The sequence below is a fragment of the Filicampus tigris genome, chromosome 9, assembly GCF_054856515.1.
Source record: "Filicampus tigris isolate MCC_2025a chromosome 9, RoL_Ftig_1.0, whole genome shotgun sequence".
Taxonomy (NCBI): Eukaryota; Metazoa; Chordata; class Actinopteri; order Syngnathiformes; family Syngnathidae; genus Filicampus; species Filicampus tigris.
Window position 1 is genome coordinate 412,501 of NC_141225.1, and position 15,922 is coordinate 428,422.

A 15,922-nucleotide genomic window follows, 5' to 3' on the forward strand; every position below is an offset into this window, starting at 1 on the left:
TATTAAAAAATTAAAAAGCAGGTATAATAGTGCCTGAGTTGTTTACAAAAGTAGAACATTAAGATAAAAAAAAAACACTTTGTGAAACTGCAGCAAATTAGTAAACAAATTAGAATAAAATAAAAGCGTAGGTGCATTAGTCCCCTGAGTTGTTCACAAAAACTAAAATGGTCTGTAAAACATATTGCATCCGTTATTGTTCTGTGCTGTATGGACTTCTTATCATAAGGAGTTCTGCTGGCAAAGTCTGGAATGGTTTTTTGAGTAGATGAAGTTTCAACTCGGGTCCCAATTCTTAGTTTGAACTGGTCATACAGGGGCTTGTGATGGCGATTGCAGCAACAGCGGTGAGACACTGTTGGCAAAGGATATTTTTTTTTTGCTCTGAATCGTCCTTTTTATAGCCAGAATACTTTCATATTTCGGATGTTAACTTTCTTTTGTTTTCTCCTCCTCCATGTCGTCTCAGAGCAGACAGCGGCAGCTGTGTGAGTGGGAGGGGGAGGGGCCGGTGACTGATTGGCAGGAGGGAGGGGGGTGAGCGAGACAAGCTGTGTAAGAGCACGGAGTAGCTTTCTGCTTTTATGAAGCAAAACAAAAGTTTGCGTTTTCTACGAAAAAAAAAAGTTAAAATGACGCACGGCCTACGATATGACATGCGCACATCGCAATCGCGATGTTCAAACGACATATCGTGCAGGCCTAATATAGTCCCCCATCCCCTCAGTTCCAAAATCCCATTTACGCCCCTGATCAAAGGCATTTTCTATTGACATCAATCACGTCTATTGCGATACGTATTGATATTAATTCATCACCCAGCCCTTGGTACAAGTAATTTTGCCTGTCATGTAAAAAGAAAAGAGCTCTGTACCTAGCATCTACTGTTGAAGCATGAAACTGCCTGATTTGCATTTATAATTAAAGTTAATTAAAATTAGTCGTTTTTTTTATTCTTACTTCCGTTATTTTTTTATTCTTACTTCCGTTTCTTTCAAATGATTTCAGTGATTATTGTGGGATTTTCTTTCATAAGCACAGGATACCGCAAAAGTGTTTAAGTTGCAGAAGATGCCTTCTAATTCTAATTCAGTCACTCAGCATTGTTAAAAGGACATAGGATCAGATGATACTTGCCTTCTTCATTTCACTTATGCTGTTACTACATTGGGATCATATCATCTTTTGCTTTCACAGGCAGCACCAACATTGTCAAGTCATCTGCAATTTTATAGCTTCTCACAGTATATAGAATGTAGCTTTGTAAATAACCTTCCAAATGTTTACTAACTGTATTTTTTCCAGTTTGTTTTTTTACATTTTTTAAAATATATGCAAATATTTATATGTATAGTACACACTCATTCATGCACACGCGCGCATGCACACACACACATAGGTAAAATATAAAGTACTATAATTTTACATTACAGTGTAACATTTTTTATTAAGACAGTCATGTGTGTGTGTGTGCGTGTGTGTGCGTGGCGGGGTGTGCGCGCGAGTGTATGTTCATGTGTTGGTATTAATGGCGTTGCTTGGGAAACGGTTGAATATATTTTTCTTTTTCTTTTTTTATTATTACCCGACATGCACAAAGCTAAATGAGTTAATTGTCTTGTGGTTCTGTTTGAAAAAGGATGTGTCTTTGAGTTAAACTTATGTAAAGGAAAAAAATCTTTAATTTCTATAATCGGCCACTCCTTCTATTTGTAGTATCCGAAAGGTTTCAGAATTATTTTACTTGCACTTTGTGTAGTGTTTGTGTCAGTGATGTAATTTATTGTTTGTATGTAGCTTTTTCTACAATTTAAAAGCTTCATATATATATATATATATATATATATATATATATATATATATATATATATATATATATATATATATAAATTGTGAAAATGTGTCTGCCCAACCCTGTCTTGATACATAACTATTTTACAATAATACACTGTAGTTTATAAATGTGAATGCCTTCCTTGTCACTTTGTTGACATCAACATATTCATTTTTGTGCTATATGGTATTGCAGCCATGTTTTTGTCATTAATGCTATGCACATTATGCCGTTTGACTAATTTCCATCTGTGAGTGAGCACATCAAATTTTAAATTTATGTTGTTGTCTATTTATATCTGCTTTATTAAATGCACCCACAGTTCCAGGACACTGAATAGTATTTGTTGTAGTGCTTTTCTCTTACTGTTATTTATAGTACTATATTTTTCAACCTGCATATATATAGAATAGAAATATATCTGTGTATTTAGATCATTCTGTTTGATATAATTGTTTTGCTTTTTTATGATGTTGGTACCTGGTTAATTCTGAGCAGCAAGCATATTGTTGTTGAATGATATGTTTGTCCGCTTTGTTTACATTTGCAATACAGTTATTGTGGAAAACCATGTTTCTAATGTGTTAGTCTCCCACTCGCAATGTGAAAGAGTATCCTTTTCCAGCTTCACATTGTCATGTCGTGTCAAAACCTGCCACCCAGTTTAGCTGATCTGATCCAAACCTGGTCTTGAACTTCAGTGTTTGGATTCTACTTTTGGATTTTACAGCTTTCTAAAACCAAATCTGCGTCAACTATGAGTCCAGTTTAAAAGAATTATGTATGGATGTGCACCTTTGTAACATGGCATTGTTATAATTAATCATGTAAAGCTTAGAAATTGATCATTTAGTGCAGGCAAAAATTTGCTTTTAGCTGCTGGATAAAATTCATGTTAATAAATCATCAATCATTTAAAATAAATATTTTGGGCAATATTGGGTTTACACCACTAAAGTATACTGTAAACTATATTGTCATGTAATACAGGATTCTCTCTTCAAAATACGGTCAAAATCACCTAAGGTATGCCTTAGGAGAGCAAATGTATTAGGTCCTGCTGAGAAGCTCGGAAGAATTTTCAACCAACGCGACATTCCGGTATACTTCAAACCTGGTAACACCATGAGACAAAGACTGGTACGCCCTCAAAAACTGGATGCACCATACTCAAAAAAGCAATCTGGTGTATGCAGTGAATTGCAGTGAGAAATGCACAGATAGTGTACATATATTGGGGAAACCAAACAACAACTGAACAGGCGTATGGTACAACCCAGATGGGCTAACACCTCAGGTCAAGACTCAGCTGTCTACCAGCACCTCAAAGAGAACGCTCACTCTTTTGAGACAAAAATGGATACATATTCTTCAGAGAAAAGGCAGATGTTTTGAAAGAGGAGTGAGAGGGGCTGTTACACACATGTTTAGGGGAATGTACTGCTCTCTGTCCCCAAGGTGTCAACAAACACAAACGTCGGAGCTTTACAGTTTATTACAATAACAAAACTAGCCAAACGCAAAACGATATTTACCATAGCTGGGCATCACCTAACCATCACAAAATTCCCGTCTGCATATTGAGCCGACCCACATGGTCCCAGTCGGTCCGAGTGAGCCAAACGGCATTGAGAACGGACTTAACCGGTGCCATGTCACACGCAGGTGCCGCACACATAACACACAGCCAAATGAAAAAAATAAAAAACAGTGTAACTTTGTTTTTATTTCACAGACGCAATGACATGTGCCCCATATTTATTTATATTTCACTGACCTGTGCATGTGTGTGGTGCCTTTTGTTTTGATTTTATGTTTTTTTCTCTGTTTGGCGGCATGTCTGCTTGTGCTTGACATATACATTAAGTTCTCGACGCCGATTGGCTGTCGCCGATGAGGGGCGGACAGGGACCACGTGGGTCGGCTAAATATGCAGGGATAGTTTTGTGAAACTTTGTGATAGTTAGGTAATGTCCAGCTCTGGTATTTACAATAAATATATTTACAATGAGCAAAAACAAGGGTTACAAATCTGGTCAAAAACAAAAGGTAGCAACAGCTGACACGCAAGCTAAGGAACTACCCAAAAAGCAACTAATATAACAAATAACTACAACTACGAACTAAGGTTAGTAAGGTTAGTACGTAATTCACTTGTTTGGAGGCCAAGAGCAAACATGTTCTGCTGTTGTCAGAGGCACGCTCTCCTGTCACCCAATGGAGGCTCTTTGAATATGCAGCAGTTGGGTCTTGGCCAATCGGAGGCTCCTTTCACTACTTCTGCCTCCCCAGACAATCACCGCCAGCCACCATAGTCTACTGAGATCACATCAACATTGTCCAAATTAGAAAATATTGCTAGGGCCATAACACCACTTTCCTTAAGAAAAACTTATACAATTGTTTGTTATAAGGAACTTGCTTTCCAGCGAAACTGTCATGTGCAAGGCTGAGGACTTGCGGGTGAAATTTTTGTGGCCCAACAAATTGATGAAACGAGATCCAACCGAAATCACCAGACGAAGGGGAGTATGTATACATTAATACACCATTATCAATGCTGTAGTCAGAGGGGAAGTCAGCACTTGTGCTGCCAGCGAATGAAAGACAGTTTGTCAGAGACGAGCCCATCTGCTGTGTACGAATTAAATCAATCCTATTAATAAGCATAGATAGGTATGTGTTAGTAAACAGCAAGTTTTGAGACATATATTCATCACCGTTTTTAACAAAAGGTTCACCTTTTACATGAGTTTCACTTTTTACACGAGGTCCCGAGAACGAGCGCAATACCACGCACCGGTAAACAAGAATGTTCCAATTTTTACCCATCTAGTGACTAGTGGTGTACCGATAACAGCGATATTGTGATATTGCAATATTAAAATTGCCACAATGTTGTCGCCGTTTTGTCAAGATATCAAAAGCAGCATATCTCTGTCAAAAAACCTTACTTTTTGTCGGGTTCAGTCGAACACAGCATTGTGGACTACATAGAACATGATACTTTTCGGCAATGGGCCAACAGAAACACTAGACTAAGAACTGGCCAAGACTATTTCTTTGTTACTGCTGTTATTCTGTCCAAAAACCACAATGTTGTGCTTTTTTTTTTTTTACAATATTATAAGTCTTTTATATCGTGAGATTTTTTTATATCACCCACAATACCGTGGTAATTATCATACATTGAGGTTCATATCATGATAATATCGTATCGTAATGTTTGCATATCGTTGCATCCCTACCAGCGACGAGAGGGGCCCGCAAAAACAATGTGCAGCAGTGCTCTAAACAAGCTCATTTTAACATCCCAAATAAGGGCAAATTTGAACCGCAAAAAGTATCTGCAGAAAATGGCAGATCATTATTTAAAATGAAGGACTGTGTTGTTCTAGTGTCGCACAAAATGAATTGTAATTGGAACCTGATCCTTTTCTACCTCCGTCAGCGAGACTGAGCCCCTGAGAATGAATTGGCACTAAACCTTACTCTCAGGAAGCTCACCTGTACTGACAGGTGATAGAGCAGAGCAGGCTGAATAAAACCCACACTCGTTGTTTTTTTTTTGTGGGCTGAGTTTGTTCCTTGCACTGTAGCGCCGGGCATTTAACAATCAACTGCCCAGGTTCGCAAAGATGGGAGTGTCAGTAATTTTTGCCAGTTAGTCATTCACCAACAGCCAACCCACCCAGCAGTCATTGTCAGTCCGTCATTATTTCAAGATGAACCAAAACTGTCATCATTAGTCAATCACTCTGCCATTGTTATTTTAAACGCGCTTTTGTCATCAATAAATTGGTTTCGTCACCGCTATTTTAAAACAGTCAGGACAAAACAGTTAACGAGTGTAACAGCGGGGGTGGCACATCAGTAAATTTAACCGGTCTGTAATTCGTCATTCGCCAGCAGCCGACCCGCCAGCCCATCATCATTATTCTAACCACGCTGTACAGGCCCCAAATGCTAAAAACTGCATTTTTTTGTCAATACTCCATGGCATTATGGGAAAAAATGATGCTTTTAGCTTACTTTTACCAATATATTTCAACACAAGTAAGGAGCAAAGCTAAGCGAATGGGAACCGAGATTTAGCATCCAGAAGAGCCACAGGTCTCCAGATTGACGATGATGTTCAAACTTTATTTTTTTTATCTCTCGGAGGACATCTCCGCTCCACTCGAAGCAACCCCGGTGTAGTCACGCCAGTGAACACATGTGATACTCACGGCGAGTGTTCCATCATTCTGAAGTGAAACAGGAGTCCGTCAATGATTTGTCAGTATTGACCCTGTCAGTGACGATTCCAGTGATGGAAAAGTTTTCTGCCATTTGCCTCAGGGACTCTGGGAGAAGCTGATGGGTACCGGCTGGACAATTAGAATGAAGCTTTGGCGGTCGCCGAGGCAAAAAGTCGGGCGTGAGAGGAGTTTGGTAAGGCCATCGAAAACGAATTTCTGGTCCACCATCCCACGTTTCATATAGTGGAGATGGTGTGCTGCTGACTAGGGATGTAACGATTCACTCAAGCCCCTCAAATTTCTGAAATTTGATAATAGTCCGAGCCTGACATTAACCAATGTATTTTTCTGAACCAACATTTTGCATTGTACAACAACAGCCCTACCGTCTCCTTAACGATGGCTACACCTCTAGTGACGCCGATGACTTGCCTAGCATGAGTCCTCTTGACAGTCTTGAATATGAATAATTTCATGGAGCTTTAACAGAAGACAACAACCATAAATGTTTGTATGCAAATAAATACACATACATAAAATATTAGACTCAAACAAAGATTGTAGGTTTCAGAGATGGGCACTCGCCTATTTGGCTGGTGCGTCTTCCCTCCATGACCTGGGCACCATTCTGTCATCGTCCCTTCATCCTTATTCATAAAATCATCGTCCTCCATCCTCGTCTGTCTTTGTCCTTTTACAGCACTTCCATCCTTACATTTCACCAGTCCGTCCGCCCGCCCCACCAAAAAATAATAATAATGCATCCGTACATGACGCCATAGGAGAGAGGCTAACAGCAGAGGTTTCGTAATTCATAAACAGTATTTACACCTCATTAGTTTGCTAATTTCCTCTTCACATGCACTTACTGGGAGTATCTTGAGTGGGTTGAATTGTTTACAACTGTTTAAGTGTCAACCAAGCCTTTAGTTTCCAACAGAACCACCGTTGTTCACCAGACTGACTGGCAATGTGTAAAGTTTTTGACAGAGGACGAGTGCTCCTCCTCTTGTCCGCTTGATGCAAAGTGAAGTCACTCCTTGGGCGAGTTTCTGTCAGTAGTCAGTGAAATAGGCGTCCTGTGGTGTAATCTTATTACATGTGTTGAACCACTCGAGGGTAGACTATGCTTGTGAGTACAATGTTACTGCAGGGAATGCATATTAAAAAGAAAAAACAAGGACTCTACAGTATTGTTGCAGGCAGTTAATAAAGACGGCGCCGTGGTAGCTCAGAAGAGAACAATTATCTTTCTTTTTAAAAGAACACAACACGTCTGTGGGTACTTGACCCGGTTAGGGACGATTACAGGGATGGATGAAAACCCACTTCCATCGTTACTTAGGCCGTCCTTTTTAAAAATGTTCTCGTCCTCCGTTCTCCCTCACCCGCACCGACAGACCATTCCGTCCCTGGAACGGAATGCCCATCTCTGGTAGGTTTGCGTTATTATAGCAAAGTAAAGTGATGTCTTCTGGTTTTGCCTCCTTAGCCAATCACAGTCCCCGCAGAGATCCTATTGAAAACAGGAGCACTCACTCTCACATGTATGGAGTCAATACAGTCCTCTCTGAGGTCCTCATGAACAACCACACGAGACAGGTGTTTCTGTCAATGGCCAGCAAAACGAGCGTCCGACGGACTGTGAGGTCCACTGTTACTTGACCTGGAGAGTGATGATTACACTGACGTACGAAAACTCACTTCCGTCCATGCTTAGCCTGTTTTGTTTGTTTCTCGTCTATCATCTCGTCTATCATCTAACGTCAGGTGTCCATCAATGACAGACTGATAGATGGGTCCGATGGAATGCTCACCCCTGGTAATAAGGTTGCAAATCCCAGCAAATGTGAGCTTTCTCTCAGGAGTAGAAGATAGCTCAGGGGTCGGCAACCCGCGGCTCTGGAGCCGCATGCGGCTCTTTCATCCTGATGTTGCAGCTCTGTGTGGCTTTGGAAAATAAATTATAAGTGTCCATTGAAGTGCATGTTATTTGTCCCAAAAACGTGCATCATGTCTTCTTAAAAGTTTTTGTCAAACTTACATATGTGGTCCTAGATTGGATACCTATGGGATTTTTTTTTGCAATGCGACCGCAGTCTGAACCTCCAGGTCGTATACATCCGACATTGACGTCAGGAGCCCAAAATGCGCTCCATGCAGGCGTAGGGGTCAGTGCTGACAGTGGGGAGATCGACTCTGCAGTTGTTTTTGAGTAACAGTATTGACTTTATATTTGATTTTAATTGAATCCCACATTGAAACATGAAGCATAAAGTTGACATTTATGTGGATAATACTAATTCAGCCACGGCTCGATCGTCTCATTTTTTACGCGCGGTTATGAGATGATGTCATCTTTAGTGACATCTCCATGAAATTAGATTGAAAAAGCCTTGCCTCATCATTTCCCTAAATACCGTATTTATACCTCTGATGGAATCACTCCACTGTCGAAATGTCCCAACACGCTGCACCACGGTTACATCCGTAAACACAACGTCGTGGTGACGTGTACCGTCTCTTCTTCTGTATGCAGGTTACGAGGGACAGCGATCAAATTTGTAATAATGTAATATGAATGCTAACACAAAAAATGTTTTTTACTTTAAAAAATGGCAGCTTATAGTCCTGCATAAAGGTGAAAATGACTTCCCGGCCCTGATTTGCAGATGTGAACGTGCGCAAAGGTTAAGGAGCAAAAGTCCCATTAAAAAGGTCAAATAAGATAAGATAAGATAAGAAGGACTTTATTGATCCCACAGTGGGGAAATTTCCAGTGTTACAGCAGCAAAGATATAGGTCACACAGGGACGGCGGCATAATATAGCCATTAATGTATAAAATTAACGGCAAACATTCAGGATCAAACCTATGTAAATATACGCAGTAACATGTGTATATACACCTGTATATACACACCAACATACATCTACATAAAAAGCATTTTAGCCTGTACATAGTACAGAGGAAAAATACTCTAAGTAAGTGACAGTGCTGTAGTGAAATGTAAGGAACAGCATTGGATAAAAATAAAACTAGACCAACAGTAGTGGGCAATGTTGAGTATTGCACGGTATTACAGTGGTGGGCAATGTTGGGTATTGCACGATATGAGCTCAGGTGCAGGACTGCACAATTGCACTAATTTCCGCCAGTTTGTAGAGACTACACAATGTTCTTGTCAAAGAGTCTGATAGCAGCAGGCAAAAAGGAACGGCGGAATCTCTCCTTTGCACAGCAGGGGTGTAACAGTCCGTCATTGAAGGAGTTGTGGAGTGCTGTTAGGGTGCCCGGGAGGGGGTGGTCCGATATGAGCTCAGGTGCAGGACTGCACAATTGCACTAATGTCCGCCAGTTTGTAGAGACTACACAATGTTCTTGTCAAAGAGTCTGATAGCAGCAGGCAAAAAGGAACGGCGGAATCTCTCCTTTGCACAGCAGGGGTGTAACAGTCCGTCATTGAAGGAGTTGTGGAGTGCTGTTAGGGTGCCCGGGAGGGGGTGGTCCGGGTTGTCCAGCATTGATGACAGCTTGGCCAACATCCTCCTGTCCCCCACCGAGTCCACAGAGTCCAGGGAGCAGCCCTGACCAGTTTGTCCAGCCGCTTCTTGTCCCAGGTGACCACTCCCTGGAAGATGACAGATGCAACCACCGAGTCATAAAAGTCCCTGAGGAGTGTCCCCTGAACCCCAAAAGACCTCAGTCTCCTGAGTAGGAAGAGTCTGCTCTGACTCTTCCTATAGAGGGCGTCTGTATGGTCGCTCCAGTCCAGTTTATTGTTCAGATGAACACCCAGGTACTTGTAAGTTGAGACTCTCTCAACATCTGTTCCCCGGATATTCACTGGTGCAGGTGAGGAGTGCTGGCGCCTACCGAAATCCACCACCATTTCTTTGGATTTCCCCGCATTGATCAGGAGGCGGTTCTGCTGGCACCAGTCCACAAAACCCTGAGTAAGTTCTCTGTACTCCCGATCATCTCCACCTGTGATGAGGCCGACAATCGCAGAGTCGTCAGAGAACTTCTGCAGGTGACAGGTAGGGGTGTTGTAGTTGAAGTCCGAGGTGTAGAGGGTGAACAGGAAGGGAGCCAAGACAGTTCCCTGTGGGGCCCCCGTGCTACAGATGAGCACGTCAGACACAGAGTCCTGTGTCCTCACATACTGTGGCCGGTTTGTGAGGTAGTCCTGGATCCATGTGGTGAGGTGGTGGGCCACCCCCGCCCCTTCAGCTTGTCTCCCTATAGGGTGGGCTGGATGGTGTTGAAAGCACTGGCGAAATCAAAGAACATGATCCTCACAGTGCTCCCCGCCTTCTCCAGGTGGGAGAGTGAAGTGTGGAGGAGGTAGATGATGGCATCATCCACACTGATGCCAGGCTGGTATGCAAACTGGAGTGGGTCCATTGAGGAGCTCACCAGGGGGCGCAGGTGGACAAGGACCAGTCTTTCCAGGGTCTTCATCAGGTGAGACGTCAGCACCACTGGTCTGAAGCTGTTGAGCTCCTTCGGGTGGGGGGTCTTTGGCACCGGGACCAGGCAGGATGTTTTCCATAGCTGGGGGACCCTGCCCAGCTTCAGGCTCAGGTTGAACATGTGCTGGACAATTCCACACAGCTGGTCCGCGCAGGATTTGAGGAGCTGGGGGCTGATGCCATCTGGACCCGCTGCCTTCCTCGCCTTCATTTTCAGCTGGTTCTTCACCTGAGACGTTGTGAAGGCCAAGGCTGGGCAGGAGGGAGTGGTGGCTATCTGGTGTAGCTGGGAGCTGGAGACTGTGGAGAAAAGGGGGGGGGGGGGGGCGGTGACACACCCAGCAGGAGGAGTAGGTGGAGACTGCAGCAGGAGAGACTGAGTGGGGGCAGGCATCTGATCGAACCTATTGAAAAAGAGGTTCAGCTCATTTGCCCGCTGCAGGTCCCCCCCAGTCCGATTCTTGGGTTGTCCGTGGCCTGAGATGGTCTTCAGGCCCCTCCAGATTCCCCTGGCATTATTCTGCAGCAGCTACTCCTCCATCCTCTTCCTGTAGGACTTTTTCCCCTCTCTGATCCTCCTCCTCAGCTGGCGCTGCACAGTCTTCCGCTCCTCTATGTTGCCTGACGCAAAAGCCCTCCTCTTCTCCTTCAGGAGAGCTTTTATGTCTGGTGTGATCCAGCGTTTGTTGTTGGAGAAACACCTTACTGTCCTGGTGGGTATGGTGTTCTCCATGCAGAAATTTATATAGTCTGTAACAGTGTCCATTAGACTACTAATGTCTTCCCTGTGAGCATCGCTGAATACTTCCCACACAGTTGTGCTGAAGCAGTCCTTTAAGGCCTCCTCGGCCTCTCCAGACCATCTCTGAACCTTGCGGGTCACAGCTGGCTGCCTGCGGACCAGAGTCAAATACATATTCAGGCAGTTATTTTGCAAATACCGTATTTTTGCGACCAAAAGGCGCACCACCGTATTAAAAGGTGCAGTCTCAGTTACGGGTGCTATTTCTGTATTTAACATAAGGTGCACCGTGTTATTGGGCACGGGCATGGTAAAACATACGATATCTTAAAACACACGGTAGCATGCATAAGCTAAACATATGCTAGCAAGCATGCTAACGTATGTTTTTTAAAAAGGCAGCGGGAGCAAAACGGAGTTTGGTTGTTTTTTATTGAAACATTTAACAATGTACTCACGTAATTGTCAGTGATTAACTGTCATCCACAAATCCATCAAAGTCCTCATCTTCGGTATCCGAAACGAACAGCTGGTTAAGCTCTCCATTAAACACACCAGGTTTGCTTTCGTCATTGTCCAAGTCAGTCTCGCTGCCGTGCGGCTCCTCGGAAACGATGCAGGCTTTTGAGAAAGCTCGCACATCATTGCAAGATGACACTTTAGCCCAAGCATCCACAATCCATTCACAAATTGTGTCGTAATTTATCCGGCGCTCCCTCCCAGTCTTTGTGAAGCTGTGTTCGCTGTCCGTCATCCATCACACCCACGCCGCTTGCAACTTAACTTTGAACGCTCTATTTACACCGATGTCCAGTGGTTGGAGTTTCAATGTTCAGCCTTCGGGAATAATCGGAAACATTTGCTTCACTTGGGTTTTCACAGCGGCTGTAAAATGGGCGCGCATAGAGTCACAGATTAACAGTGACGGTGACGTGTGGAAAAAACAATCTGGTCTCTTTGTGTACACCTCAGTCAGCCACTCTCTCATTTTCTCCTCATCCATCCAGCCTTTTTGATTGGCCTTAATGATGACTCCAGCTGGAAACATCTTTAGTCAGCGTCTTCCGCTTAAAAACCACCATAGGTGTCAGTTTCTGTTCATTACCATGGCAACCAAGCACAACAGTAAAAGCCGACTTCTCGTGCCCTGTTTTGCTTATCGCGACCATGCTGGTCCACTTCTCCACAGTGTGGTTCACTGGGATGTAGAAAGTGAGCGGCCATGTTGGTGATTTGGTTAGCCTTGATGCATTTGTCGGCAATCTTTTTACTACAGTAGGAGCGGAAGATGGCCATCTTTTCCTTGTAATCCGCTGGAAGTTGCTGCGCCACGGTGGTCCTTACCCGGATGGATAGATGGCGCTGTTTCATAAAGACTTCTCCCAGCTGTTCTTTGTTCATGAATCCATTGCTCGAGTTGGTCTTCCAATTCGGGCCACCTTGCTTTGATTCCGCGGAAACTCAGCTTCGTCCTCTTGATTTGGCGAAGCTCGTTTTCCTGCTTCCTCCACTTATAAACCATGGATTCGTTGATCGCGGCTGCTCGATTTCCATGTTCCTACGCGTAGATGATAGCTTGCAGTTTGAACTGTGCTTCGTAGGCGTGTCTCTTCGTGGGTGCCATTTTCAATGTTGTTATGCACAATGAATGCATATACCGGCACTATACACCTACTGGGGGCGTGCCTTTAAACTTAAGCGTGCCTTTCCTCTGTCACATCCACCCTTCTCCCTTTAACATCCGCAGGGTGTCCTCACTAACGTCCGCCTTTTCTCTATATAACCAGCGTGTTGGCAGCAAATACTCCCAGTCAGTCAAACGCAGCACTCAGCAAAGTCACATAACATTCATAATTTCAGGCCTTTTTGTTTGCTAAATGGGTAATTTAAGTTCAACTTTTTAATTAATTTGAAAGAGACCTTCAACGCTTTTTTTTGGGGTAAGAGTTCAAAATGTGTTCATTTAATAAAGTTAAATTTTCTGAAACATGGATGAACTGCATGGATTTCGTAAGCAACATTGCATACATGTGTCATGTGTCATCTTCTAAACCGCTTATCTTGTACAGGGTCGCGGGGAGGTGCTAGAGCCTATCCCAGCTGACAATGGCCGAAAGGCGGACTACTCCCTGAACTGGTCGGCAGCCAGTTGCAGGGCACACACACAGACACCGTCACTGAGCGGGAATCGATCCCACGCTGCCCGCACACAACTCAGGCATGTGTACCACCACACCATCAGCATACTGTGTGTGTGTGTGTGTGTGTGTATATATATATATATATATATATATATATATATATATATATATATATATATATATATATATATATATGTGTATATATATATATATATGTGTATATATATATATATATATATATATCTGTGCTAAGTTTCGATTCCTAGTTAACCGCGCGGAAGAGCTACTAACGAAGTACGACCGATTAAAAAAAAAAAAAATGTATGTGCGCATGGCGCGCAGCCTCGGACTCCTGCTGCCGAAGCTGTGGAGCAATAGCACGTGAGCTCGCCCCCACTTGCGCTCAGCTCTTCGGCTCGCTTCGTCCTAGCTGGCAAGCATGGGCAGCGGCGGCGGTGGCGTTTCTGGGCGGGCCCTTCCCACAGATCTCTGCAGTTGCGGCGGCCACAGGACACCGCGGTGGCAGCAGTCGCCCTTCACGGGGTCTGTGATCCTGCCCGGCCTGACCGGCTCATTCAGCCGAAGCCTAGCCATAGAACTGATGAGATGCGGCTCATGACCCAAAGTCAGAATCGTCTAAGTACGTCTAATTGAAACATTTAACCAACAAGTTCAACACACAAATGCACATTTCCAGCTAATATTTAGCTTATATCATACGTAGCTGCAGCATATACATAAATACTGTACATACAGATACATTGTATGGTTACATAGACTGCTTGGATTAGATACTTTCTGTGCCGGACCTTAGAGGAATTTCACTTTAGGGGTTTGGCGGATGCCTTAACTACTTAATTACTCGTACTAAACTCAACTGGGGTGTAGAGAGAGTGAGAGGGAGTCTCGCCACCCCATCAGAAGGCTGTTCAGTGTTATTGGCTCGAGATCGGCCACATTGCTGCTGACGTACCCCAGTGGCTTGGAGTTCAGTATTGCTTCAATTTCCACCAGCACGTTGAAGACTTCTGCTTTGGGGACCTGAGCTCCAAGCGCGGCACTGAGGGCAGACTTCATGGACCTGACCTCTCTCTCCCAGGCCACATCAAAGTGGGGTGCATTTGGAGGGTTGCAGGAGAAACTGATCTGCTGACTGGCCAGCTCTTTCTTCAACTCCTCACTCATCTGGTTGCAGCTCCTGTTGAGCTCAGCTTCTCCTCCACGGAAATTTGTCCCGTGATCAGACCAGAGGGTATGTGGTCGCCCTCTCCTTTCCGTGAATCGGCGGAACGACTGGAGGAAGCTGTCTGCTGTCATTTTGGCCAACAGCTCGAGATGGACAGCTCACATGATGAGGCACTTAAATATGATTCCCCATCTTTTAACAGTTCCTCTCCCAACTTCTGACCTGATGGTGATTGGACCGAAGCAGTCCATACTTGTATTGTGGAAGGGCGCTTCTTGGAGGCGCAGGCGGCAGCGTGTAAGGTCAGCCACTCGCGGCATGATGGGCTGAGCTCTTAGCTTCTGGCAGACTATACATGACCGTTGGTATCGTCGCACAGTTTCCCGTCCGCGAAGAATCCAAAACCTCCTCCTGAGCTCAGCGAAGAGCCGCTCTGCACCAGGGTGACACAGCTTGGTGTCATGGTGGCAGATCACCAGGTTGGTCACTGGATGTTTCGAGGGGAGTAGAATGGGGTGTTTGTTGTCCTCTGTGAGGCCCTGAGCCCGTCGAAGGCGGCCTCGTATTGTCCAGCTCGGGGGCGAGTAGTCTCAGTTTACTGTCTCGAGGTAGCTCTACCTTCCGTTCGAGACATGAAATCTGGACTGCGAAAGCCTGCCGCTGCAACCTCTGGAGCAACATAATCTCATCTGCGGCATAATCGTCCGCGCTGAGGGGGGTGGTGTCTCCCAGGTCGGGGTTCCTATGGCGGAAGGTCCGTTCCTGGAGGTCCTCTAATGTATGGCAGTCTTCAGCCTTTGGACCATTGGTCTGAATGTCTTGGAGTCCTGTGAGTCCGCAGAAGATGGACTTCTTTAGGTCTGCTTCCACATCTGCGGTATCCAGGTTTGGGGGAGGAGGCCACTTGGTTTCTGGCTCGCGGAGGAAATCTGGTCCTTGGTGGTAGAAGTTGGGACGGGCCAATTGCTCAAGAGTTGCACCTCTGGTGATCACGTCAGCTGGGTCGACAGCGGTTCCTACGTAGCACCAACAGCTGGTTCCCACGAGCTCTTGGATCTCCGTCACCCGAGTCCCTAAAAAGACCTTATATTTACACGAGCTTGACTGGATCCACTGGTTGACGGTTGTGGAGTCGGACCACATCCAAACCTCATACAGTGGCAGGTGGAGCTCGTCCTTTAGCACCTTTAGCATTTTTCCCATCTGAGCTCCACTTAGAGCAGCGCAGAGCTCCAGTCTGGGAATTGACTGTTTATACCATCGGGCGGAAGCGCCCGATGGTATAAAATTTTCTGGCCAACGT

General features: G+C 44.5%; 1 pseudogene; it reads right to left on the reverse strand.

The window, feature by feature from the left end:
- Window positions 1-12,200: 12,200 nt before the first annotated feature.
- On the reverse strand, window positions 12,201-15,082 carry LOC147141600 (uncharacterized; annotated as a pseudogene).
- Between the last annotated feature and the right edge of the window lie 840 nt (window positions 15,083-15,922).